Source organism: Triticum urartu, chromosome 3A, assembly GCF_056163025.1.
Source record: "Triticum urartu cultivar PI428250 chromosome 3A, HENAU_Tu73, whole genome shotgun sequence".
Classification (NCBI taxonomy): Eukaryota; Viridiplantae; Streptophyta; class Magnoliopsida; order Poales; family Poaceae; genus Triticum; species Triticum urartu.
The window spans coordinates 392,724,272-392,751,570 of record NC_141875.1 but is presented as its reverse complement, the minus strand read 5'-3'; the positions used below and the strand labels follow the sequence as shown (position 1 = coordinate 392,751,570).

At 48.2% G+C, this 27,299-nt stretch overlaps 1 long non-coding RNA gene across 1 annotated transcript; it reads left to right on the top strand.

The window, feature by feature from the left end:
• Nucleotides 1–1,656: 1,656 nt before the first annotated feature.
• On the top strand, nt 1,657–4,829 carry LOC147979810 (uncharacterized). The gene is made up of 2 exons (XR_015599740.1): nt 1,657–2,128; nt 3,132–4,829. It is a non-coding gene; the product is annotated as an uncharacterized LOC147979810 (long non-coding RNA).
• The last annotated feature ends 22,470 nt before the right edge of the window (nt 4,830–27,299 follow it).

Here is a 27,299-nt window from a genome sequence, read left to right as displayed (position 1 = left end):
AGGTTCATTTAACAACTAAGTTCAGTGACAGACAACAAAGATTCAGTTAACTATATTTAGTTAACAACTAGGTTCAGTCACAAACAATAAAGATTCAGTTAACTAGCTTCAGTCAAAACAGCAAAGATTTAGTTAACTAGGTTCAGCAAACAACTAGGTTCAGTCACAAACAACAAAGATTCAGTTAACTAGGTTCAATTAACAACTAGGTTCAATCACAAACAACAAGATTCAGTTAACTACATTCAGTTAACAACTAGCGTCAGTGACAAACAGCAATATACAATTTACTAGGTTCAGTTAACAACTAGGTTCAGTCACAAACACCAAGATATGGTTTACTGCATTCAGTTCACAACAAGATTTAGTTAACAACAAGATTCATTTAACAGCAAGATTCAGTTAACAACAAAAATTGCTAGAATTCCAACAACCCCTTGAAGGAAATAAGCCCTAGAGGCAACAATAAAGTTGTTATTTTATATTTCCTTATTCATGATAAAGTTTTATTGTTCATGCTAGAATCATATTGATTGGAAACTGAAATACATACGTGGATACATAAACAAATACCATGTCCCTAGTGAGCCTCTACTTGACTAGTTCGTTGATCAATGATGGTTAAGGTTTCCTAGCCATAGACATGTGTTGTCACTTGATAACGAGATCACATCATTAGGAGAATGATGTGATGGACGAGACCCATCCGTTAGCTTAGCATTTGATCGTTCAAGTTTATTGCTATTGCTTTCTTAATGTCAAATACATATTCCTTCGACTATGAGATTATGCATCCCCCGGATACCAGAGGAATACCTTGTGTGATATCAAACGTCACAATGTAACTGGGTGATCATAAATATGCTCCACAGGTATCTCCGAAGGTGTTTGTTGAGTTGCATTAGATCGAGATTAGGATTTGTCACTCCGTGTATTAGAGAGGTATCTCTAGGCCCTGTTGATAATACACATCATAATAAGCTTGCAAGCAAATGACTAAGGAGTTAGTCATGAGACGATGTATTATGGAACGAGTAAAGAGACTTGCCGATGACGAGATTGAGCTAGGTATGAAGATACCAATGATCGAATCTTAGGCAAGTAACATACCGATGGACAAAGGGAATTATGTATGTTCTCGTAAGGTTTGACCGATAAAGATCTTCGTAGAATATGTAGGATCCAATATGGGCATCCATGTTCCGCTATTGGTTATTGACCAGAGAGGTGTCTCGGTCATGTCTACATAGTTCTCGAACCCGTAGGGTCCGCACGCTTAACGTTCGTTGACGATATAGTATTATATGAGTTATATGATTTGTTGATTGAATGTTTGTTCGGAGCCCTGGATGAGATCACGGACATTATGAGGAGCTCCAAAATGGCCCGGAGGTAAATATTAATATATAGGATGATACTATTCAGACAACGAAAGAGTTTCGGAGTGCACCGGGTAGTCATCGGATCGCCGGAAGGGGTTCCGGACACCCCGGGAGGTCTATGGGCCAAATTATTGTGGCAGTGGAATAATTACTAATGTTGATTTAGGGGCTAGTGTTGCATTTTATAAAACTAAAAATAAAATAAACTAAATAGAAAACAGAAAGGTTTTAAAAGAAAAGGAAAATACAAAATAAAATAAAATTAGTAGGGCAAAGCCCCTGGCCCAACTGGGCCGAAGCCCACCTACACGCTACTTAACCCACCCCCCAGTCCAAAAACAAAAAAACACCACCGACACTACAGGAACACATCCCCCCAACCTCTCTCTCCCTCACCCGTTTGGATCGGGGGGAGCCCGCGCCCGTCGCCCCCACGTCGCCGCCCGACGCGCCGGCGCCGCTGCTGCACAACCGTCGTCGGACGCCACCACCCGTCCTCACCTTCCCCTACCACGCCGGACCGCCATCCCCTATCGGCCACCTCACGCGGCGCCGCCCACCGGCCTCCCTCGTCGCCTCGCCTTGTCCAGGAGCTCCACGAGGGTCTTCTTCGCCGATTTCAACTCCGGATCGGACCCGGGGAACAGCTCCGCCCCCGCTGTCCCCCTTCGCCGTCGTCCGCCTCGGCCACTGCTGCTCCGCTCCGGTCCACCCCGCGTATACCCGAGCTCATCCCTGCGCCCGCTGTGAGGCCTCATCCGCTACCCCCTTCTTCCCCCTCTGTTCGACGCACTACCCCACACCGCCCAGTTCCCGGCCAATGGCCGCAGTCACTGCGCCCGTGACGACGCATAGCCCCGCGTCCGTCTCGCCACACTACCAGTCCCGCGCGCCCGCGGCCTCCCTCACGCGCGTGTCCCACACCCCCGCTCGTGCGCCCCGCTACTGTGGCTACTCGCTACCGGTACTCACTACTGTCATCGCCTGATGCGACCGCCGCGGTCGCCGGCGCTTCCCCACGTGCCGCTCGTTGCCGAGTCCCGCCTCCGCCCGCACAACTCCTGGCCGCAGCCAACGGCGATCACCTGCCACGCCCCGCTCCGCCCGTTAGGCCCGCGCGCCCGGACCCACTAAGGCCCCTAGGGCCAATGACATGAGGGGCCCATGCCTCAAAAAGGACATTAAAAATGAATAAAAATTAATTAATTAATTAATTATCTTAATTAATTGAGTTTAGTTAAACTTAATTAACCATGCTTAATTAAACCCTAATTAAGCTGAATAGGCAATGACATGCGGGACCCACACGTGAGCTTGACCCAATCAGCACCTCTGTTGACTGCTGACGTCATGCTGATGTCATGCTGATGCAGAAATGCTATTTTCGAATTAAATTAATAATAATAATTTATAAATTGAATAAAACTTTGAAAATTATTATAAAATAATCTGTAATTCGGATGAAAATATTTTGTACATGAAAGTTGCTCAGAACGATGAGACGAATCCGGATACATGGCATGTTCGTCCGCCACACATCCCTAGCATAGCGAACACGCAACTTTCTCCCTCCAGTTCATTTGTCCGAAAACGTGAAACACCAGGGATACTTTCCCGGATGTTTTCCCCCTTCGCCAGTATCACCTCCTACCGCGTTATGGCACACCTTGCACCGTTACTTGTCATGTCATGCATCGATATGCATCTATTTGCATTGTATTTATTGTTTGTTCCCTCTCTTCTCTCCAGTAGACTACGAGACTAACGTCGCTGCTGGTGCCCCAATCAACTACGTTGTTGACGACCCCTCCTTGCCAGAGCAACCAGGCAAGCCCCCCCCCCCCTTGATCACCTTGATCAACCCGATATTGCCTATTCTTCTCTCTGCTGCTTGCATTAGAGTAGTGTAGCATGTTACTGCTTTCGGTTAATCCTATTCTACTGCATAGCATGTCCTTGCTACTACTATTGTTACCTTTACCTGCAATCCTAAATGCTTAGTATAGGATGCTAGTTTATCATCAGTGGCCCTACGTTCTTGTCCGTCTGCCATGCTATACTATTGGGTCGTGATCACTCGGGAGGTGATCACGGGTATATTACTTATATACATAATATATGATGCATGTGGTGACTAAAGTCGGGTCGGCTCGTAGAGTACCTACGAGTGATTCACGGATTGGGGGCTGAAAGGACATACTTTCTCGACGGCCCTCTATGTGGATCTTTGTGGCGGAGCGACAGGGCAGGTTGAGACCACCTAGGAGAGAGGTAGGCCTGGCCCTGGTCGGCGTCCGCGGTTACATCAATTAACATGCTTAACGACATCTTGGTATTTGATCTGAGTCTGGCCACTAGCCTATATGCACTAACCAACTATGTGGGAATAATTACGGGCACTCGACGTCGTGGTATCAGCCGAAGCCTTCTTGACGTCAGCGACTGAGCGGCGTGCGCCGAGTTGGACCGCGTAACACAACTTCCTTTGTAACAGAGGTTGCTAGGTCTGCTCACCGGCCAGGTACGCAACGTACAGGTGTGCAACAGGCAATGGGCCTAGACCCCTGCGCGCTTAGGATTTAGCCCGGCATGCTGACCTCTCTATTGTGCCTAGGTAGGGTTGCGACATGTTGATCTTCCGAGGGCGGGCATGACCCAGGAAAGTGTGTCCAGCCAGAGGGATCGAGTGTGTTGGGTAATGTGATGCACCCATGCAGGGAAGTTTATCTATTCGAATAGTCGTGTCCCTCGGTAAAAGTATGACCCGTAGTTGTACCTCGACCTTGTGACAACTAGAACCAGATACTTAATAAAACACACCCTTCCAAGTGCCAGATACAACCCGATGATCGCTCTCTCACAGGGTGACGAGGAGAGGATCGCCGGGTAGGTTTATGCTATACGATGATACTTGGTGAACTTACCATCTACTCTTTTCTACATGCTTCCAGATGGAGGTTGTCAGAAGCGTAGTATTCGATAGGACTAGCTGTCCCCCTCTTATTCTAGCATTCTGCAGTTTAGTCCACAGATACTACCCATTTCATTGATACCAATACATATGTAGTGTAGATCCTTGCTTGCGAGTACTTTGGATGAGTACTCACAGTTGCTTTGCTCCCTCTTTTCCCCCTTTTCCATTTTTCTCGGATGTCGCTACCAGATGATGGAGTCCAGGAGCCAGAGGATCCCGAGGATTTTTCTACGTGGAGTTCGGCTTCGAGGAGTAGTTAGGAGGTCCAAGGCAGGAGGCCTTGCCTTTTCGGTCGTTGCTACTTTTGTGCTAGCCTTCTTAAGGCATACTTGTTTAACTTATGTCTGTACTCAGATATTGTTGCTTCCGCTGACTCATCTATGATCGAGCACTTGTATTCGAGCCCTCAAGGCCCCTGGCTTGTAATATGATGCTTGTATGACTTATTTTGTGTTTAGAGTTGTGTTGTGATATCTTCCCGTGAGTCCCTGACCTTGATCGTACACGTTTGCATGTATGATTAGTGTATGATTGAATCGGGGGTGTCACAAACTCCCTCTTCCCAGTCTACCTGCTCAACGATTCCACGGCCTAGCTCGACGAACCCAAGGGACAAGAGACACAGTAGTTTATCCTGGTTCGGGCCACCTTGCAATGTAATACCCTACTCCAACTTTGTGGTGTATTGCCTCGAGGGGCTGAGGATGAACTAGTACAGTCGACGAGCAACCACAGGAGGTGAGGTGTTCTTGAGCTCGATGAGCTGGTGCGTGTGTGGATGATCTGAATGATCCGTGGGTGTGTGGATGATCTGAAGGATCCCCCCCCCCTACGGTTGTGGTTAAGTCCTATTTATAGTGGCCTTGGTCCTCTTCCCAAATGTAGGCAGGAAGGGATCCTACAATAGCCAAATTTGAAGGGGGACAACTAGTACAAGCTATGATGACAAAAGTAGTCTTTGCCTGCAAAAGGCTCTGGTGATGACGTTGCAGTGGGCTCTGTGATGACCTCCGTCCTGTTGTCCTGGCGGTCTTGGTCTTGTTGCACCGACATGGGAACCTTTAGTTGATTCCTTGGGACCATGCACCTACGCTTGCCTCCTTAGCACCAAAGGGGAAACTGGCACGCTGCGCCCGCTGGCGCCCGCCTGGCTTTGGTCATCATGGCTCACGTCATGTGAACCTCGCGAGGTGCACCTTGCATTGATATCTCTGCTCCTCGGGAGCCAGCCTAGTGAGGCCGCCCCCTAGGGAGGTCCTGGTGTCGTCCGCCTCGCGGGGCTTGGCCCCTCGCGGGGGTCTTGGGTTGTTGTTGCTGAAGCTGGGCCGTACCGGGCCGTCGACGGAACCATGCCATGGGCCGCAGGCAGGCAAGTCTGGGTACCCCCGTTCCCAGGACGCCGACAGTAGCCCCCGGGCCCAAGGCGCACTCAAACTTGGCTTCGAGGCGAAGTCAAAGGGCAAGGGCGGAGCGCTGCGGGCCCCAACCGCCTGCGGCCTTGGTCGACGCGTGGCGATTGATGGGAGGTGGGCGCCTCCGCTTCCCTACGCTGCCTCGGCAACCGTCCTTGTCTGACAAAAAGGCTGACGCCCGCTGTTGAGCCTTCATTGCCTTCCCTTCATCTTGCTCCAGATCCGCTTTCTCCTTCTCGCCCAAAGAGCCCCCAGATCCACTCAAACTCTCACCCAAGCCCGTAGCCAATGGCCACCAACAAGGCGAAGGCCGCGCGCTCGCCCTCTTTGTTTGAGCCTGCCCTGAGCGCGTTTATAGTCACGGAGAAGAACCTTGCCACCATGCTCCTAGTGACGGCGGACAGCAGCCACGAGGGGGAGATACAACGCTCGGGGTCGGCTCCGTCAAGCCAGAAACTTTGGGCGGCACCTTCTATCCCTTCTTCTTGAACAATGTCTTCGCGGGCCTGGTCCCCCTTTCTCCGGCTTCTTCTATGTCGTCCTTCACCATTACAATCTCCACGCCCTTCATCTTCATCCCAACTCTGTCCTCCTCCTTTCGATCTTTGCCTTTTACTGTGAGGCATTCATGGGGGTGATGGCATCTGTGGCGCTGCTCCGGCATTTCTTATACCTCCGGGTCAAGGAGGGCCACTGCTCAAGGTGTGCCAACTTCATTGCGGCCAACGGCAGCAACGCGATCTCATGAGCCGGGAAGAAGGTGGAGGACTTCAAGAACAAGTGGGTCCTCATGGATGCCCTGCGCTCCTACCCTCGGCTGGCGCTATCGACTGGGATGCCAGCACCGCATGAGGAGTGGAACCACGAGATCCCCGGGTGGAGCAGTTGATGGAGAAGATGGTGGCCAACCTGAAGCCGGATGACCCGAAGGCGGAGGCACTGATGGGGGCCATGATTGTCATGGAATTCCTGACACAAGCCTAGCTCCTCTCCAGGCACGCTTGCGACCCTTGTGCAAGCTTGCAGACGAGGGAGGCGAACTACGCTTGCACCCGGACGACCTGCGCGAAGAGGAGCTGAACAAGATCCTGCGCCTCTTGGTTGGTAAGGACCAAGGTTGCACGCCAGACACCCATCTGCCGCTATACTGCCGCCCAGATGGGGAAAAGATCACCGTCGCCATGCTTGCCTTCAACGAGCGCGGGCTCGTACAACTGGCGCCTACTGGGCCCCCTGTCTCCCTGGTGATGTTGTCCTCCGTCCAGTCCGACCAAGAGGAGAGGTCGGACTCGGAGGCGACCCGGGAGGGGGCGGGGGAGACTTCTCCTCCGCGCCAGAACGATCTCCCCCGCACCCTCCCTGACGATGATGACGCGGGCGAGCACTCGGTGAAGGAGTCGTCGCACTCCACCGGGGTCACCACGAGGTCCAAGGGCACTCCTCTGAAGAAGCTAAAGGAGGGGGTGCCGAAGAAGAGCGGGTTGGCAATGATCCCGCGAGACGGTGCCTCTGCCTTATCACCGATCGAAGTTGCCACGGGCCCGGGTGTTGCGCCATCGTCCGCTGGGGCTCGTGCGCCGGTGCCCCAGTCCGTGAAGGCTACGGGCGTGGCGCTCCTGAAGAGGACGAGGGATTACGACGCCATGGACCAGTAAGTGATTTGCCTTGATCCTTGTTTCCTGCTCCTGTTGCGGTATCTTGATACCTCCCTTTTGTATGGGTAGGCCGACGCCGATGATGAAGAAGAAGAAGGAGACGACCGCGATCCCTGAGACCCAGCAACCTGCCGTGGTTGCGCCACCTCCGCCAAAGGAGGACGGGGCCGACTTCCATGCTCCTGCGACGGGGTCATCCTCCCGAGGCCCGACCTCATGAGGTGATTTATGCGGCTGAGCCGACTTCGGAGACGCTCGCCCTCATCTCGCCTGCTGAAGTCCCGAAGGCTCCGGAGTTCTCGGCTCCTTCTGCCGCCCCTGATGCTCTGGAGGAGGCTCTTTCCGCGCTGACCCAACTTCGCGACGATCTTCAAGGCACCGACCGTCGCCTGGCGTCAGGGCGCCTGGAGCTGATCTCGGGATAGTTGTGGTCTGATGCGTCCATCAGGGCGGCATGGAGCCATGCCGTAGCGGCCTCCGAGGAAGGTGAACAGGTTGCCGGCCTGGCCGCGGCCACCCGTGACATGGCGTTGAAGGATGCTGAGATTGCCAAGGAGCGCTGCCGGGTGGTGGAGGCCGAGCTGGAGACCCTACGCAGCGAGCGTGCCACCGAGGCCTGCCAGCGTGAGGCGCGGGAGGAGGGGCCGAAGGCTCGAGAAGACGTAGTCACCGGTCGCGACACCGAGCTGGAGCAATCAGCGCGGGAGCAGGTCGTGGAGTGTGACCGCTTGGAGAAGCTGAAGGAGGAGGTGGAGGCGGAGAAAGCCCGGCTGGAGGCCAAGGTGAAAATCCTTGCCATCGATCATGCCGCCTTCGATTCTCTTGAGCAGAGGTCCCGCGAGGCACTACGGGACCTCTATGGGAGGGGGTTAAAGAAGCTGTTGGTGACTGCTGAGGAAGGCCCCGCGGAGCTGCTACCCCAGCTGGTCACGGCGCTCGAGGATATTGTCCTTGGGGTCGGCCCCATGGTGGAAGGAGAGGCCCGCGCGCTCTCCGCTTCAGCTATGACGCGCGTCTTCAGCCACCTCCATCTTCGCGACCCCAGCACCAACTTCGGAGCCCTGCTTGAGCCTATGGACGAGGAGCACTGCACCGCCACCGCCGAAGCCGTGAAGGACCATGTGGAGGCCCTACTGCAGAAGTTCCTCGCCATCGACCCTGCGCCCCCGGCTGACGGTGCCGCCGAACCTATAGCCATAGCCGATGGTACTGGTGAAGACGATGTTGTCAACGACGGGGCACTCCTTGTGGGCGATGGCAACGCCCAAGGCTGAAGAGGCTTGCTTGTATTGCTTCCCTCCATTTTTATTTCATGCATCATGCACCATGCTTCATGGAGGCGTTAAAACTTTATGTGTTCTGCACTTTTTAAGAGACAGTGTTTCTTGTAATAATTTGCTAGGATTTTGCGAGTTCCTTCCCGCTTGCTTGATGTTCTGCGTCGGCAGGGCCCGACCCTGCGCATACTTCAGCCGCCGTTGGGTCGTCCGGATCACCAGGACGAGACCAAGGGGTGAGGGGCTACGTGACCAGTTAGGCTCCTGAGTCACGATGCTCAGGAGTCCCCCTTGACTTACAAATAGCCTGCGGGGAGGAGATGCGAGAGTAGGCCTTAGCATTCTGCATCGGCAGGGCCTGGTCCCGTGCATACCTCAGTCGCCGTTGGGTCGTCCAGATCGCTAGGACGAGACCAAGGGGTGAGGGGCTACGTGACCAGTTAGGCTCCTGAGTCGCGATGCTCAGGAGTCCCCCTTGACATACAAACAGACCTCCATACCTTTCCTCGCCGAGGTCTTGCTCGGGAGGGGCGCGCGAGGACCAGGTCCGAGGGACCTGGCAGGGTGGCGTGCGCTAGGCGTGACCTGAGTGTAGCCCCCGTGCCCAGCCCCCTCGCGCGACTCTCCCGAGGGGAAAGTGTTGTGCTGAGGCTAGACACTAAGCCTCGTGGCTCCCTGAGGTTGATGCGGTCAAGGGGCCGCCCTCAGTTGTTTATCACCAGCGCGGAGCATGGCGCTTCTGCACTTGCATGAGCATAGCCGCTCCTCGACCGTGTCGACTGCCAGTGGGGAGCATGGTGCTTCCACTGGTGCGTGGGTGGGACTCCCTCTGAGTGGAACCCCCAGGGCATGTACAGCCCCGCCCTGACACGTGGCTTGCACGGAAGGGCTAGACAAGGTGTGTCTGGGCACTCGTGAGCCAGCACAGGACTCACGAGGCCGTACCTCAAGGCGGGTTGTGCCTGAGTTTGATTCTTCACAGTTGTGATGGCCCTGCGAGATGGTTAGAGAACCTGCGCCGAATGAATCTCCTGAGGTGATCACATGAGAAGGCCAAACACCAACGACCCCAGGAGGTGACGTGAACGGGACCGGCCCGCCAGACAGAGCTTAGTCATTGGGTTTATCAATGCTGCAGGCACGGACCCGAGCACAGATGTCGTGCCCAGTCTTCTCATGCAAGAATCCTGAAGAAAGACAACTGGCGCGCGGCTCCCATGGTGGCGAGGCACCGAGTAGCGCGCCCTAGCTCGTCCGCCCATGATTAGCTCATGCGAGAATAAGGCACCAAGGACCATGGGAGGTGACGTACACGGGAGCTGGCCCGTGAGCCAGAGCTCAGCCTCTTGGGTTTAGCGACGCTGCAAGGACGGACCCGAGCACAGACGTCGTGCCAGTCCTTAGTCATGAGGCGGTCGTGGGTGGGCTTGCAAGGGCGTACGACGTTCATGGTATCGAAGTACCGGATAGGCATATAATAATAATAAAGCAAATCATGGGAGGAGGTATAGCTAGTTCAGATAGATGCAAGAATGATACATGCCGCAGGGACAGACCCACGCGGCCTGGAGATGATGCAGCCTGAGGGGCGCCCCTAACAGAGCGACTGGAAGATCCAAGAAAGATACATGTCGCAGGGACGGGACCACGCGGTCTGGGGATAATGTGGCCCGAGGGGCGCCCCAACCTAAATAAACCAGAAAATATCACCTGGCACCATTGCTTAAGAGATGTTGAAGGAGCTGAAGATGCATGCTGAAGAGGTTGCTCCTCACGAGCCGCCTGGGTCCTGAACCTCGGGAGGCTCGTGAAGAACTGTCGCCATCTCTGCCAGGACCGCGTGGTGCCTGGCCTCCTGAGCCGCCATGATGCTTCGCAGGCGGCGTTGGAAGGTAACAGCCGCGCTCGGCGGGCCAAAGGGCATGCGAACATAGCTGTGAGGTGGACCCTCACACCGACGAATGCGCAAAGGCCAGAAGCGCTCCTGGGATGCGGCTCTGTCGAGCCCTAGAATATTGAGGCAGACGTGCAACTCATTGTCCACGCCAGGACAAGGGGCCGTGCCAGGTGGTAGGCGGCGGTCGCCGCGCATGGCTCTCGCTTCTTGAAGCTCATCGATCGCCTTGGTGATGAACTCCTGAGCACCTAGCACCCCGTGCCTTGTGCCCTCGTGAGGGAAGCGTGCGATGAAGCATGCCTCCATGTGGTGCCCGAGCACCTCCCTCATGACGTTGGCTAAGTTAGAGGCCCTCCATAACAGAGACCCCGAGCCCAGCCTGAGGAGGGCGTCGGGCGCGCCTTCCTATGCGAGGGAGGGAGGCGCCCCATCCATGGTCGCAGGTCCTGAGGTGGTGCGGCTGGAGACACCGCTCTCCTAAGGCTCTTGGCGGAGCAGCTGCTTCTTCTTCTTGGGGACAGCCTCAGGAGGGTAGATGGCGCCTTCGTTGTCTGGGTCTTTGACCGCCGCAGCCTAGTAGGCGCACTCAAGGGAGCACACCACGTCCTTCTCCTCACAGGCGATCGTGATGATGTCGCGGTTCCCTGGCATCTTGAGGACGTTGTAGCCATGGTGGGTCACCGCCATGAACTTGGCCAGGGCCGGATATCCAAGGATGGCATTGTACGGAAGGCGGATGTGGGCGACGTTGAAGTCAATGAGCTCGGTGCGGTAGTTGTTCCGTTGGCCGAAGGTGACAGGGAGGCAGGTCTACCCTATCAGGATGGTGGAGCCATCGGTCACTCCTGAGAAAGGCTTGGTGGGCTGCAGCTGACTGTATGGCACTTGGAGGCGGTCAAACGTCTCGATGGAAAGAACATTGAGCCCTGCACCGCCATCGGTGAGGGTCTTGGTGACAAGGACGTTGCTGATGATGGGCATGCAAAGCATCTGGAGGGCGCCGGCAGTTGCCGCACACTTGAGCTGGTCGGACGAGCTGAAGGTAATGGTGCACTTGGACCACCTGAGCGGACGCGTGGCCTCGAGCCTTGGGAGGGCCGTGTTCACCTCACGAGCGAACTGCTTGAAGATGCGCTGGGAGGCTGGGGCCTGAGCACCACCCAGGATGCAGGCAATGGCACGAGGCTCCTGGAAGCCCCCAGCCCCCTCGTCCTGGTGGTGGTCGTCTTTCCTTCTTGGTGGTGGTGGCAGCGGAGGGAGGCCGACGTTGCCCTAAGGACGGTCCTCACGAGGCTGGTCTCTCCAGGCGCCCTCGCGAGGCTGGCCTTGCCAGCGGTCCTCACAAGACTGGTCGCGCCACTCCTGGCGGGGACCGCGATCATCCCAGCGTCCTCCACTTCTACCTCCTCCACGGTCGTAGCCTCGATCGTTGTGCTCGGAGCATCGACCGAGGCGCCCATCGCGTATGGCCCTGAGCTCCTGACAGTCATTGGTGTTGTGGCTGTGTACATTGTGGAAGACGCAGAATGGACGACTGCCCTTGGATGATTCTGGGTGGTCGCAGCCATGCTTCATCTCTGGTTCTACCACGAGCACGGCAGCCTCCTTGCACTTCACATCCTTGGCGTTGGCCTTCTTGTCTTCTGGGTCTGCCGCCGGGAGCTCGCGGAGGGAGAGGCGCCCTTCCTCAGCTCTCGCACACTTGGTTGCCATGTTGAACATCTCCAGAGTCGTGCACAGGTCCTCATGGATGGCATGCTCCTCCTTCATCTTGACGTCAGGGATGCCATAGGAGAATGCCGAGAAATGGCCTCGTCCGAAACCTAGGGGATCTTGAGGCGGAAGCTGTTGAAGTGCTGGATGTACTTCTACAGGGTCTCCCCTGGCTGCTGCTTGATGTGTCGCAGGTCACCCGCGGCAGGCGGGCAGTTGCGAGTGCCCTGGAAGTTGGCGACGAAACGCTCACGCATCTCGCCCCAGGAGGAGATCGATCCCACGGGCAGATTCAGGAGCCACGAGCGCGCGCCATCCTTGAGAGCCATGGGAAACCAATTCACCATGACCTTCTCGTCGCTGTAGGCCGTCTCGATGCTTAGCTCGTAGAGCTACAGGAACTCCGCAGGGTCGGGGTGCCGTCATAGCACGGAGACAGGTCGGGTCTGAACTTGCCCGGCCAGACGATGCTGCCTAGTTTGGGAGTGAAGGCTCCGCAGCCCGCGGTGGTCACTGGGCCCGGTCGTGGAGGTGGAGCTTGATCTTGGGGCTCACGTGCCGCCACCATAGGTGGCGCGCGGTCTTGACATGGCGGTGCTGGAAGCTCACGCGCCTCTGATTGCGGCCGATGGACCACCTGGAAGCTTTCTTCTTCATGTGCGGGGACCTTGCGCAGTGGGTCACGCCTTGGGGCCTCGCGTCTTGGACCGAGGGCAAAGTCCTGATAGGGAGTTGGTGGAGGCGCTCCATGGGCCACGTCGGCCGCAGCAGGCGGCGGGCGAGGCAGCGAGAGGGATGGTGCAGGCGAGCCCCCAGCGGCGTTGACAAGCTCGGCGATGCGGTCAAGCCAGTCTTCGTAGAGGTCGTCGACGGGGCGGTAGCGCAGGAGCTCATGCGCCATGAGCAATGCGGCCTGCGCGTTCGCTGGGCCGTGAAGAGCGGGGGACGGTGAACCAACCGGAGTCAGTGACGGGGTGGTGGTGCGTCCAACTCGCCACACGGAGGGATGCAACGATGAAGCTTGCTGCCCATGCCCCGCTAGGCCGGTGGCGGCGTTGGTGGCAGGTGATGGAGAACGACGGGGAGGCCCGCCGACGGGCGCCTTCTGGGCGACACGAGCGGCGAGGGCGGCCTGACGCTCAGCACGGGCTCGATGGGCGTCAGCCATGGAAGCAGTGGAGCAGTGACGGGTCAACCGACGGAAGAGAGGCTTCGACACACCCCTACCTGGCGCGCCAAATGTCGGATTCGGAGTTCCGCAGACCCTTGAGAGGTTTGAACTCTGGTGTGCGTGCGAAGAACTCCCTCTTCCCAGTTTGCCTGTTCAACGATTCCATGGCCTAGCTCGACGAACCCAAGGGACTAGAGACACAACAGTTTATCCTGGTCCAGGCCACCTTGTGGTATAATACCCTACTCCAACTTTGTGGTGGATTACCTCAAGGGACTGAGGATGAACTAGTACAGTCGACGAACAGCCTCAGGAGGTGAGGTATTCTTGAGCTCGATGAGCTGGTGGGTGTGTGGATGATCTGAATGATCTGTGGGTGTGTGGATGATCCTAATGATCCGTGGGTGTGTGGATGATTTGAATGATCCGTGGGTGTGTGGATGATCTGAATGATCCCTCCCCCTGTGGTGGTGGCTAAGTCCTATTTATAATGGCCTTGGTCCTCTTCCCAAATGTAGGCGGGAAGGGATCCTGCAATGGCCAAATTTGAAGGGGGACAACTAGTACAAGCTATCCTGACAAAAGTAGTCTTCACCTGTAAAAGGCTCTGGTGATGATGCTGCAGTGGGCTCCGCGATGACCTCCATCATGTCGTCCTATCGGTCTTTGTCTTGTTGCACCGATATGGGAACCTTTAGTTGATTCCTTGGGACCCTGCGCCTGCGCTTGCCTCCTTAGCACCAAAGAGGAAACTGGCATGCTGCGCCTGCTGGCGCCCGCTTGGCCTTGGTCGTCATGGCTCACGTCATGTGAACCTCGCGAGGTGCACCTTGCATTGATATCTCCGCTCCTTGGGAGCCAGCCTAGTGAGGCCGCCCCCAGGGAGGTCCTGGTGTCGTCCGCCTCGCGAGGGTATTGGGTTGTTGGTGCTGAAGCTAGGCTGTACCGGGCCGTCGACGGAGCCACGCCGTGGGCTGCAGGCAGGCAAGTCTGGGTACCCCCGTTCCCAGGACACCGACATGCGCGGCTAGGGGCAGGAGCCCAAGTGGGATTCTGCCACACTTGGGGTGCCTCCTGGCTGCCTCCCCTCTCTCCCCCACCTATATATATGTGGGAGGGGGCGCCACACATAACCACGACAATCTCTTAGCCGTGTGCGGCACCCCCCAGCTCCATAGTTTTATCCCTCGGTCATATTTTCGTGCTTAGGCGAAGCCCTGCGGAGATAACATCACCACCACCGTCACCACATCATCATGCTGCCAGAACTCATCCACTACTTCGCCATCTTGCTGGATCAAGAAGGTGATGACGTCATCGAGATGAACATGTGTTGAACATGGAGTTGTCGTACATTCGGTACTCGATCGGTTGGATCGCGAAGAAGTTTGACTACATCAATCGTGTTAACAAACGCTTCCGCTTACGGTCTACGAGGGTATGTAGACACACTCTCCCCTCTCATTGCTATGCATCTCCATGGATAGATCTTGTGTGTGCGTACAATTTTTTTTATTTTCCATGCAACGTTCCCCAACAGTGGCATCCGAGCCAGGTCTATGCGTAGATGATATGCGCGAGTAGAACCCAAAGATTTGTGGGCGGTCATAGTCATACTGCTTACCACCAACGTCTTATATTGATTCAGCGGTATTGTGGGATGAAAAGGCCCGGATCAACCTTACATGTCCATTCACATGAGACCAGTTCCACCGACTGACATGCAACTTTTTTTGCATAAAAGGTGGCTGGCGGGTGTCTATTTCTCCTGCTTTAGTTGGATCGAATTTGACTACAGTCGGTCCTTGAAGAAGGTTAAAACAGGAAAGTTGATAAATCACCGTTGTGGTTTTTACGTAGTTAAGAACGATTCTTGCTAGAAGCCCGTAGCAGCCACGTAAAACTCACAACAACAAAGTAGAGGACGTGTAACTTGTTTTTACAGGGCATGTTGTGATGTGATATTGTCAAGATATGATGTGATATATGTTTATGTATGAGATGATCATGTTTTCTAATATCGACAGCCGGCAGGAGCCTTAGGGTTGTCTCTTAATTATTGTATGAAATGCAAGCACCATGTAATTGCTTTATTTTATTGCTATGCGTTAGCAATAGTTGGCGAGATGACCCCGACGCAACAATGAAGATCAAGGTGTCGAGCAAGTGACGATGGAGATCATGATGATGCATTGGAGATGGAGATCACAAGAACAAGATGATGATGGTCATATCATGTCACATATTTTAATTGCATGTAATGTTTATCCTTTTTGCATCTTATTTCGCTTAGAACGGCGGTAGCATTATAAGATGATCCCTTCACTAAATTTCAATATAAAAGCGTTCTCCCCGAGTACGCACCGTTGCCAAAGTTCATCGTTTCGAAGCACCTCGTGATGATCGGGTGTGATAGACTCTACGTTCACATAAAACGGGTGTAAGACAATTTTGCACATGCAGAATACTTGGGTTAAACTTGATGAGCCTAGCATGTACAGACATGGTCTCGGAACACTGGATACCAAAAGGTCGAACGTGAGTCATATAGTAGATACGATCAACATAGAGATGTTCACCATTGATGACTACCCCATCTCACGTGATGATCGGACATGGGTTAGTTTATTTGGATCATGTGTCACTTAGATAACTTGAGGGATGTTTATTTAAGTGGGAGTTCATTAGTAATTTGATTAATTGAACTAAATTTGTCGTGAACTTAGTCTTAATAGTTTTGCATATCTATGTTGTAGATCAATGGCCCGAGCTACCGTTCCCCTGAATTTTAATGCGTTCCTAGAGAAAGCTAAGTTGAAAGATGATGGTAGCAACTACACGGACTGGGTCCATAACTTGAGGATTATCCTCATTGCTGCACAGAAGAATTATGTCCTTGATGCACCGCTAGGCGACAGACCTACTGCAGGAGCTACTGCAGATGTTATTAATGTCTGGCAGGCTCGATCTGATGACTACTCGATAGTTCAATGTGTCATGCTTTACAGCCTAGAACCGGGACTTCAAAGACGTTTTGAACGTTATGGAGCATATGAGATGTTCCAAGAGTTGAAGTTAATATTTCAAGCAAATGCCCGGGTTGAGAGATGTGAAGTCTCCAACAAGTTCTATAGCTGCAAGATGGAGGAGAACAGTTCTGACAGTGAACACATACTCAAAATGTCTTGGTATCATATGATAGTGTTATTGACAGAGTTCTTCAATCACTACCACCAAGATACAAAGGCTTCATGATGAACTATAATATGCAAGGGATGAATAAAACGATTCCTGAGCTCTTTGCAATGCTTAAGGCCACAGAGGTAGAAATCAAGAAGGAGCATCAAGTGTTGATGGTTAACTGATGCGTCTCCAATGTATCTATAATTTTTTATTGTTCCATGTTGTTATATTATCATTCTTGGATGTTTTATAATCATTTTATAGTCATTTTATATCATTTTTTGGTACTAACCTACTGACATTGTGCCAAGTGCCAGTTGTTGTTTTCTGCATGTTTTTTACACCGCAGGAAATCAATACCAAACGTAGCGAAACTTTTTGTGGATTTTTTTTGGACCAGAAGACATCCAATGGGCCGAAGAAGCGCCTGGGGGTGCTCCGAGGGGAGCACAACCCATCAGGGCACACTAGGAGGCCCAGGCACGCCTTGGTGGGTTGTGCCCACCTCGGGTGCCCACTGAACAGACTCTTTGCTCTATAAATACCCCAATATTCCAGAAACCCTAGGGAGTCGACGAAAATCAATTCCAGCCGCCGCAGAGTCCAGAACCACCAGATCCAACCTAGACACCACACGGAGGGGTTCACCACTTCCATTGGTGCCTCTTCGATGATGCATGAGTAGTTCTTTGTAGACCTTCGGGTCCATAGTTAGTAGCTACATGGCTTCCTCTCTCTCGTTTGATTCTCAATACAATGGTGTCTTGGAGATCCATATGATGTAACTCCTTTTGTGGTGCATTTGTTTGGATTGGATGAACTTTGAGTTTATGATCAGATCTATCTTTTTAACCATGAAAGTTATTTGAGTTTCTTTGATATCTTATATGCATGATTGCTTATAGCCTCGTATTTCTTCTCCAATAATTGGGTTTTGTTTGGCCAACTTGATCTATTTATCTTGCAATGGGAAGAGGTGCTTTGTAGTGGGTTCGATCTTATGGTGCTTGATCCTAGTGAAAGAAGGGGAATCGACACGTATGTATCATTGCTACTAAGGATAAAATGATGGGGTCTATTTCTACATAAATAGATCTTGTCTACATCATGTGATCGTTCTTATTGCATTACTCTGTTTCTCCATGAACTTAATACACTAGATGCATGCTGGATAGCGGTCGATGTGTGGAGTAATAGTAGTAGATGCAGGAAGGAGTCGGTCTACTAATCTTGGACGTGATGCCTATATAATGATAATTGCCTAGATATCGTCATGATTATTTGAAGTTCTATCAATTGCCAACAGTAATTTGTTTACCCATTGTTTGCTATTTTTTCTCGAGAGAAGCCACTAGTGAAACCTACGGCCCCCGGTCTCTCTCTCATATTATTTGCCTTTGCGATCTATTTTCCTTTGCTTTTATTTTCAGATCTATTAAACCAAAAATACCTTCCTGCAATTTATTCTCATTTATTTTATCCCGCGATCCAATCTATCATATTTTTATCACGTCCATTTGCCAATTTCTGGCGCCGCTACCCGAAAGGGATTGACAACCCCTTTTACACGTCGGGTTGCGAGTATTTGTTATTTGTGTGCAGGTGCTGTTTACGTAGTGTTGCTTGGTTCTCCTACAGTTTTGATAACCTTGGTTTCACCACTGAGGGAAATACCTACCGCCATTGTGCTGCATCATCCCTTCCTCTTTGGGGAAACATCGACGTAGCTTCAAGCCGCATCAAAAGGAATTTCTGGCGCCGTTGCCGGGGAGGATCTTCAACATCTACCAGGTTCCTAACCACAAATCTCATCTCCTCGCAATTTACATTATTTGCCATTTTCCTCTCGTTTTCCTCTCCCCCACTTCACAAAAATTTGCCGTTTTATTCGCCCTCCTTTTCGTTCGCCATTTTCTTGCCGGATCTGTTTTTGAGTGCAATCTTGTTGCATAGTCACCATGACTCTAGAGAACACCAAGTTGTGTGATTTCTCAAATACCAACAACAATGATTTTATTGGCACTCCTATTGCCCCTCCCGCCACTAGTGCGGAATCTTGTGATATTAATCTTGCTTTGCTGAATCATGTCATGAAAGATCAATTTTCCGGTACTCCTAATGAGGATGCCGCGTCCCATCTTAATACCTTCGTGGAATTATGCGATATGCAAAAGAAAAAAAGATGTGGACAATGGTGTTGTGAAGATGAAATTATTTCCGTTTTCGTTGCGTGATTCTGCAAAAGTTTGGTTTTCTTCTTTGCCTCACAATAGTATTGATTCTTGGAATAAGTGCAAAGATGCTTTTATCACAAAGTATTTTATGCCTGCAAAAATCATTTCCCTTAGAACCCAGATCATGAATTTCAAGAAACTTTAACATGAGCATTTTGCACAATCTTGGGAAAGGATGACAATGATGCTAAGGAATTGCCTAACTCATGGGTTAAATCTTTGGATGATCACATAAAAGTTTTATGTGGGGTTGAAATTTGTTTCTCGTAATCTTCTAGATTCCGCCACGGGTGGTACTTTTTTGGAAATTACTTTGGGTGAAGCCACCCAATTTCTTGATAATATCATGGCAAATTATTCACAATGGCATACAGAAAGACCTCCTACTAGTAAAAAAGTTAATTCGGTTGAAGAAATTTCTTCTTTGAGTGAAAAAGTTGATGCTCTTATGAAATTGGTTGCTATTAGAAGTGCTCCTATTTATTTCAATGATATGCCATTGTCTACTTTGATTGAGCAAACTAGTGATGCCGTAGATGTGAATTTTATCTCGCGAAACAATTTCAACAATAATGCTAATAGAGGTAATTTTAATCCTAGGCCTTTTCCTAGTAATTCCTCTAATAATTATGGTCATTCCTATGGAAATCCTTCTTATAATAATAATAATAATAATAATAATAGGAACACCTCTGATCTTGAGAATAATATTAAAGAATTTATCAACACACAAAAAGTTTTCAACACTTCCATAGAAGAAAAGTTGTATAAGATTGATGATTTGTTTAGAAGTGTTGGTAGAGTTTCTCATCATGTGGAAAATCTCAAGATGAAATTTTTTGTGCCTAAGGTATAAGAATCGATTAAATCTATCTATGTTTCTATGGATGAAAGTAAGAAAAGAACCACTATGCTTAGAGCTAAAAGAGATTTTTTTTAGAAAAAAAGGTTTTCTAGTGATTGGTGTTTCTTCAATTGATTCCTTGTTTAGTAAAGTTAAGATTAATGAAAAATGGATTGGATAAGAGTCAACTTTAGCTAGAAGGCGTCCCGATAATTCGGAGGGTGAAAATCTTGTTGAGAAAATTTATAAAAGTGGGTTTGAAGAGGTCAAAACTTTAACTAGTGATGTGCCCACTCTTTTGGATTACAAAGACTTTAATTATGATAGTTGCTCTTTGATTGATTGTATTTCTTTGTTGCAACCCATGATAAATTCACCCCATGCTTATGAACAAAATAAAGCTTTTACTGAACATATTGTTGATGCTATGATGAAAGCTTTAGAAGAAGAGTTGGAATTAGAAGTTTCAATTCCTAGAAAATTGCATGATGAATGGGAACCTACTATAAAAGTCTAGATTAAAAATTATGAGTGTTTTGCTTTGTGTGACTTGGGTGCTAGTGTTTCTACAATTCCGAAATCTTTATGTGATGTGCTTGGTCTTACCGATATTGAAGAATGTTCTTTCAATTTACACTTGGTAGATTCTACTATTGAAAAGCCTATGGGAAGAATTAATGATCTTCTTATTCTTGCAAATAGGAATTATGTGCCCATAGATTTATTGTTCTTGATATTGAGTGTAATCCATCTTGTCCAATTATTCTTGGTAGACCGTTTTTATGCACTATCGGTGTCGTGATTGATATGAAAGAAGGCAACATTAAGTTCCAATTTCCAGGTATGGAACACTTCCCTAGAATAATAATTAGGCCACCATATGAATCAATCATGAGAGCATCTTATGGATCTTGAAACAAAGATAACAAAACTTATATCCTTGCTTTATGCCTAGCTACGGGCATAAAACGATAGCGCTTGTTGGGAGGCAACCCAATGAATAAAATTTATTTTTGCTTTTTGCTTCCTGTTCTTGAGTGTTAGAACAATTATGCTACTGTTATGATTGTGTTTTTTTTGTTTTAATTAGTGTTTGTTCCAAGTAAAGCCTTGAGGATCTTCTTGGGTGATAGTTGTTTGATCTTGCTTAAAAACAAAAACTTTTGCGCTCATGAAAACAATTCTCATTTTTAACCAGAGCGCGATAAAATACAAATTCTTTTTGCAGAAGATTAATATATATAAATTTATCAGTTTTGCCTAATTTCTTGAGATTTTTGGAGTTTCAGAAGTATTCGAAATTTCTAGATTACTACAAACTATTCTGTTTTTGACAGATTCTGTTTTCTTTGCGTTATGTGCTTGTTTTGATGATTCTATGGTTTTCTTTGATGAGTTTTTGCCACAAAAAAGTTGGAATACAGTAGATATAATAAAATAATAAAATATGAATTGGTTTTCTATTGTACTTATAGTAGTGATTTTCTTTCTTATACTAACGGGTCTCACGAAGGTTTTGTTGAGTTTTGTGTGATTGAAGTTTCCAAATTTTGGGTTATCTTATGACGGATGAAGGAATAAGGAGTAAGAAGAGCCTAAACTTGGGGATTCCCATGGCACCCCAAGTTATTATCCAAATAGAAGCAAGCAACTAAGCTTGGGGACGCCCCGAGTGGCATCCCCTCTTTCTTCTAACGACCATCGGTATTTTACTCGGAGCTATATTTTTAGTCGTCACATACTATGTGTTTTGCTTGGAGCGTCTTGTATGATATGAGTCTTTGCTTGTTTTGTTTTGTGTTTTTAGTCTTGATTCCTTGCTGGACACACCTATTTGAGATATCCAAAATTATGTCATGACTTTGTTAGAATTTCTCTCTATGCTTCACTTAAATTTTATGAGCTATGGACTTGCTCTAGTGCTTCACTTATATCTTTTTGAGCACAGTGTGATTTAGTATTTTTGAAGAAATTCTCTCTTGCTTCACTTAAATTAATTTGAGAGAAAGAAATTTTATGCTCATGATCTTCACTTATATCTGTATGAGCTTATCAAAAGCAACACATGAAAATTAGTTCCAAAGTGATAGATATCCAAGAAGGATATAATAAAAACTTTCATGAAGATCATTGGACAAAATAAACTTGATTCTTAGTAGTTTTGAGATATGATGATGTAATATGTGAGTCATGTTGATGAGTAATTATGCTTCAGTAAGAATATTGGTGTTAAGGTTTGTGATTCCCTATGCAAGCATGAAAGTCAATAGTTATGCAATGAACTTGTGGTGCATTATTCGGTGTTAATTATGCTTAATGCTCGCTTATGAGATTATTCGTTTCTTGGTTGGTCGCTTCTCAATCTTTTGCTAGCCTTCATTTTTCACTAAGTATGATCACTACTTGTGCATCCAAAATCCTTTAAACCAGTTTTGCCACATGAGTCCACTATACCTACCTATATGTGGTATTCTTTTGTCGTTCTAAGCAAATTTGTATGTGCCATCTCTAATGTTCAAAATAAATTTCTCTTTTGTGTGCTCGTACCGCTCACGAGGCGGTGAGGGGTGGCTAATATTTTTTATGCTAGATGTGTTATTCTCACAATGAGTGTTTATTCACTTGTCATTGCAGGACAGTAAGGCAAAGGTATTAGGGATGCCCAGTCCCGAAATGAAAAATGAATTTACTTCATGTTGTCAAATAATAAATTCCTTGGAAAGTGTTGGTATGGAAGGCACCCATGGATACGATTAGCCATGGGAAGTGAAAGCATGGTGGAAAAAGGAATAAACTTTAATTTCTGCTTGGAAACCGCCTATGATATATCTAGCATGGAAAGTATTGGGAACTACTCGATCGTTTTCGTTGACAGGAAAGGCATGCCACCCAAAATGTTTTTATCTCTCAATTTTCACTTTGAGCTTTGGCCCCTCTACAAATCCATACTTCCCTATCCGAAGGGCCTTTCTTTTACTTTATGCAGTTTTTTTATTTGAGTCGTCATCTTCTCTTATAAAGCTCCAACTAGGGGGCACTATGATCGTACTTGAGCATTGGGTGTAGATAATATGCGAGTGTGTTTCATGAAAGGATCAATGATTGACCATGATGGGCTAGGGGTAACTTATTTTAGCGTTGATATTTTGAAAGACATGGTTGCTTGTTGGTATGCTTGAGTATTTAAGTTATCATGTCAAAACTAGGCTATTTCTTTGAGCAATATAAAAGTCCAAATGTACATGCTATAAAGAAAAGAATATGAGATGACATGTTAGGCAGCATTCCACATCAAAAAATTTGTTCTTATCATTTACCTACTCGAGGATGAGCAAGAATTAAGCTTGGGGATGTTGATACGTCTCCAACGTATCTATAATTTTTGATTGTTCCATGCTGTTATATTATCATTCTTCAATGTTTTATAATCATTTTATAGTCGTTTTATATCATTTTTTGGTACTAACCTATTGACATAGTGCCACGTGCCAGTTTTTGTTTTCTGCATGTTTTTTACATCGCAGGAAATCAATACCAAACAGAGTCCAAATGCAGCAAAACTTTTTGTGCATTTTTTTGGAGCAGAAGACATCCAGTGGGCCGGAGAAGCGCCTGGAGGGGTGCTTCGATGGGAGCACAACCCACCAAGGCGCGCTAGTAGGCCCAGGCTCGCCCTAGTGGGTTATGCCCACCTCGGGTGCCCCCTGAACCGACTCTTTGCTCTATAAATACCCCAATATTCCATAAACCCTAGGGGAGTCGACGAAAATCAATTCAAGGCGCTGCAGAGTCCAGAACCACCAGATCCAATCTAGACACCATCACAGAGGGGTTCACCACTTCCATTGGTGCCTCTCCAATGATGCGTGAGTAGTTCTTTGTAGACCTTCGGGTCCGTAGTTAGTAGATAGATGGCTTCCTCTCTCTCATTTGATTCTCTATACAATGGTCTCTTGGAGATCCATATGATGTAACTCTTTTTGCGGTGTGTTTGTTGGGGTCTGATGAACTTTGAGTTTATGATCAGATCTATATTTTTATCCATGAAAGTTATTTGAGTTTCTTTGATCTCTTATATGCATGATTGCTTATAGCCTCGTATTTCTTCTTTGATATTTGGGTTTTGTTTTCCCAACTTGATCTATTTATCTTGCAATGGGAAGAGGTGCTTTGTAGTGGGTTCGATCTTACGGTGCTTGATCCCAGTGAAAAAATGGGAACCAACACGTATGTATCGTTGCGACTAAGGATAAAACGATGGGGTCTATTTCTACATAAGTAGATATTGTCTACATCATGTCATCGTTCTTATTGCATTACTCCGTTTCTCCATGAACTTAATACACTAGATGCATGCTAGATAGTGGTCGATGTGTGGAGTAATAGTAGTAGATGCAGGCAGGAGTCGGTCTACTAATCTTGGACGTGATGCCTATATAATGATAATTGCCTGGATATCGTCATGATTATTTGAAGTTCTATCAATTGCCCAACAGTAATTTGTTTACCCACCGTTTGCTATTTTTTCTCGAGAGAAGCCACTAGTGAAACCTACGGCCCCCGGGTCTCTTACTCATATTATTTGCCTTTGCGATCTATTTTCCTTTGCTTTTATTTTTAGATCTATTAAACCAAAAATACAGAAATACCTTGCTGCAATTTATTCTCATTTATTTTATCCCGCGTTCACGTGGTCCAATCTATCATATTTTTATCACGTCTGTTTGCTAATTTCTAGCATCGCTATGCGAAAGGGATTGACAACCCCTTTTACACGTCGGGTTGCGAGTATTTGTTATTTGTCTACAGGTGCTACTTACTTAGTGTTGCTTGGTTCTCCTACTGGTTCGATAACCTTGGTTTCATCACTGAGGGAAATACCTACCACCGTTGTGCTGCATCATCCGTTCCTCTTTGGGGAAATACCGACGTAGCTTCAAGTCGCATCATTAATAAGACCACTAGTTTCAAGAAAAAGGGCAAGGGAAAGAAAGGGAACTTCAAGAAGAATGGCAGGCTAGTTGCCACTCCAGGGAAGAAGCCCAAAGCTGGACCCAAGCCTGAAACTGAGTGCTTCTACTACAAAGGGAATGGTCACTGGAAGTGGAACTGCCCCAAATACTTGGCGGATAAGAAGTTTGGCAAAGTGAACAAAGGTATATTTGATATACTTGTTATTAGTGTGTACCTTTCTAATGCTCGTAGTAGCACCTGGGTATTTGATACTGGTTTGGTTGCTCATATCTGTAACTCAAAACAGGAGGTGCGGAATAAACAAAGATTAGCTAAGGACGAGGTGACAATGCGCATCGGGAATGGTTGCAAGGTTGATGTGATCGCCGTCGGCACGCTACCTCTACATCTACCTTCGGGATTAGTTTTAGACCTCGACAATTGTTATTTGGTGCTACTGTTGAGCATGAACATTATATCTGGATCTTGTTTATTACGAGATGGTTATTCATTTAAATTGGAGAATAATGGTTGTTGATGACCCACAAGTATAGGGGATCTATCGTAGTCCTTTCAATAAGTAAGAGTGTCAAACCCAACGAGGAGTAGAAGAAAATGACAAGCGGTTTTCGGGAAGGTATTCACTACAAGCACTGAAATTATTGGTAACAAATAGTTGTGTGATAAGATAATTCGTAACGGGTAACAAGTAACAAAAGTAAACAAGGTGCAGCAAGGTGGCCCAATCCTTTTTGTAGCAAAGGACAAGCCTGGACGAACTCTTATATAAAGCAAAGCGCTCCCGAGGACACATGGAATTGTTGTCAAGTTAGTTTTCATCATGCTCATATGATTCATGTTCGTTACTTTGATAATTTGATATGTGGGTGGACCGGTGCTTGGGTGCTGCCCTTCCTTGGACAAGCCTCCCACTTATGATTAACCCCTCTCGCAAGCATCTGCAACTACGAAAGAAGAATTAAGCTAAACCTAACCATAGCATGAAACATATGGATCCAAATCAGCCCCTTACGAAGCAACGCATAAACTAGGGTTTAAGCTTCTATTACTCTAGGAACCCATCATCTACTTATTACTTCCCAATGCATTCCCCTAGGCCCAATTCATGGTGAAGTGTCTGATGTCTACTACGCAACCTTCTTCTTGTAGACTTGTGTTGGGCCTCCAAGCGCAGAGTTTTGTAGGAGAATAGCAAATTTCCCTCAAGTGGATGACCTAAGGTTTATCAATCTGTGGGAGGCGTAGGATGAAGATGGTCTCTCTCAAACAACCCTGCAACCAAATAACAAAGAGTCTCTTGTGTCCCCAACACACCCAATACAATGGTAAATTGTATAGTTGCACTAGTTCGGCGAAGAGATGGTGATACAAGTACAATATGGATGGTAGATATAGGTTTTTGTAATCTGAAAATATAAAAACAGCAAGGTAGCAAGTAACAAAAGTGAGCGAAAACAGTATTACAATGCCTGGAAACAAGGCCTAGAGTTCATACTTTCACTAGTGCAAGTTCTCTCAACAATGATAACATAATTATATCATATAACAATCCCTCAACGTGCAACAAGGAGTCACTACAATGTCACTAATAGCGGAGAATAAACGAAGAGATTATTGTAGGGCATGAAACCACCTCAAAGTTATTCTTTCTGATCGATCTATTGGTTGATTCCTATAAGTGTCACAAACAGCCCTAGAGTTCGTACTAAAATAACACCTTAAGACACACATCAACCAAAACCCTAATGTCACCTAGATACTCTAATGTAACCACAAGTATCCGCGGGTTTGATTATACGATATGCATCACATAATCTCATATTCATCTATACAAACCAACACTAAGAAATTCAAAGAGTGCCCCAAAGTTTCTACCGGAGTGTTAAGACGAAAACGTGTGCCAACCCCTATGCATAAGTTCACAAGGTCATAGAACCCGCAAGTTGATAACCAAAACATACATCAAGTAGATCACGTGAATATCCCATTGTCACCACAGATAAGCACATGCAAGACATACATCAAGTGTTCTCAAATCATTAAAGACTCAATCCGATAAGATAACTTCAAAGGGAAAATTCAATCCATTACAAGAAGGTAGAGGGGGAGAAACATCATAAGATCCAACTATAATAGCAAAGCTCGCGGTACATCAAGATCGTGCCAAATCAAGAACACGAGAGAGAGAGAGAGAGAGAGAGATCAAACACATAGCTACTGGTACATACCCTCAACCCTTGGGTGAACTACTCCCTCCTCATCATGGAGAGCACCGGGATGATGAAGATGGCCACTGGTGATGATTTCCCCTCTGGCAGGGTGCCGGAACAGGCTCCCGATTGGTTTTTCATGGCTACATAGGCTTGCAGCGGCGGAACTCCTGATCTAGGTTTCTTTTCGGGGGTTTCTATATTTATAGGAATTTTTTGCGCTGGTTTCATGTCAGGGGGGTCCACGAGTCAACCACAAGGACAGAGGACCCTCCCGGGGGGTAGGGCACGCCCTCCACCCTTATGGTTGGCCCGAGACTCTTCTGGCCCAACTCTTTTGCTTCGGGGGTTTCGTCTGGTCCATAAAAACTCA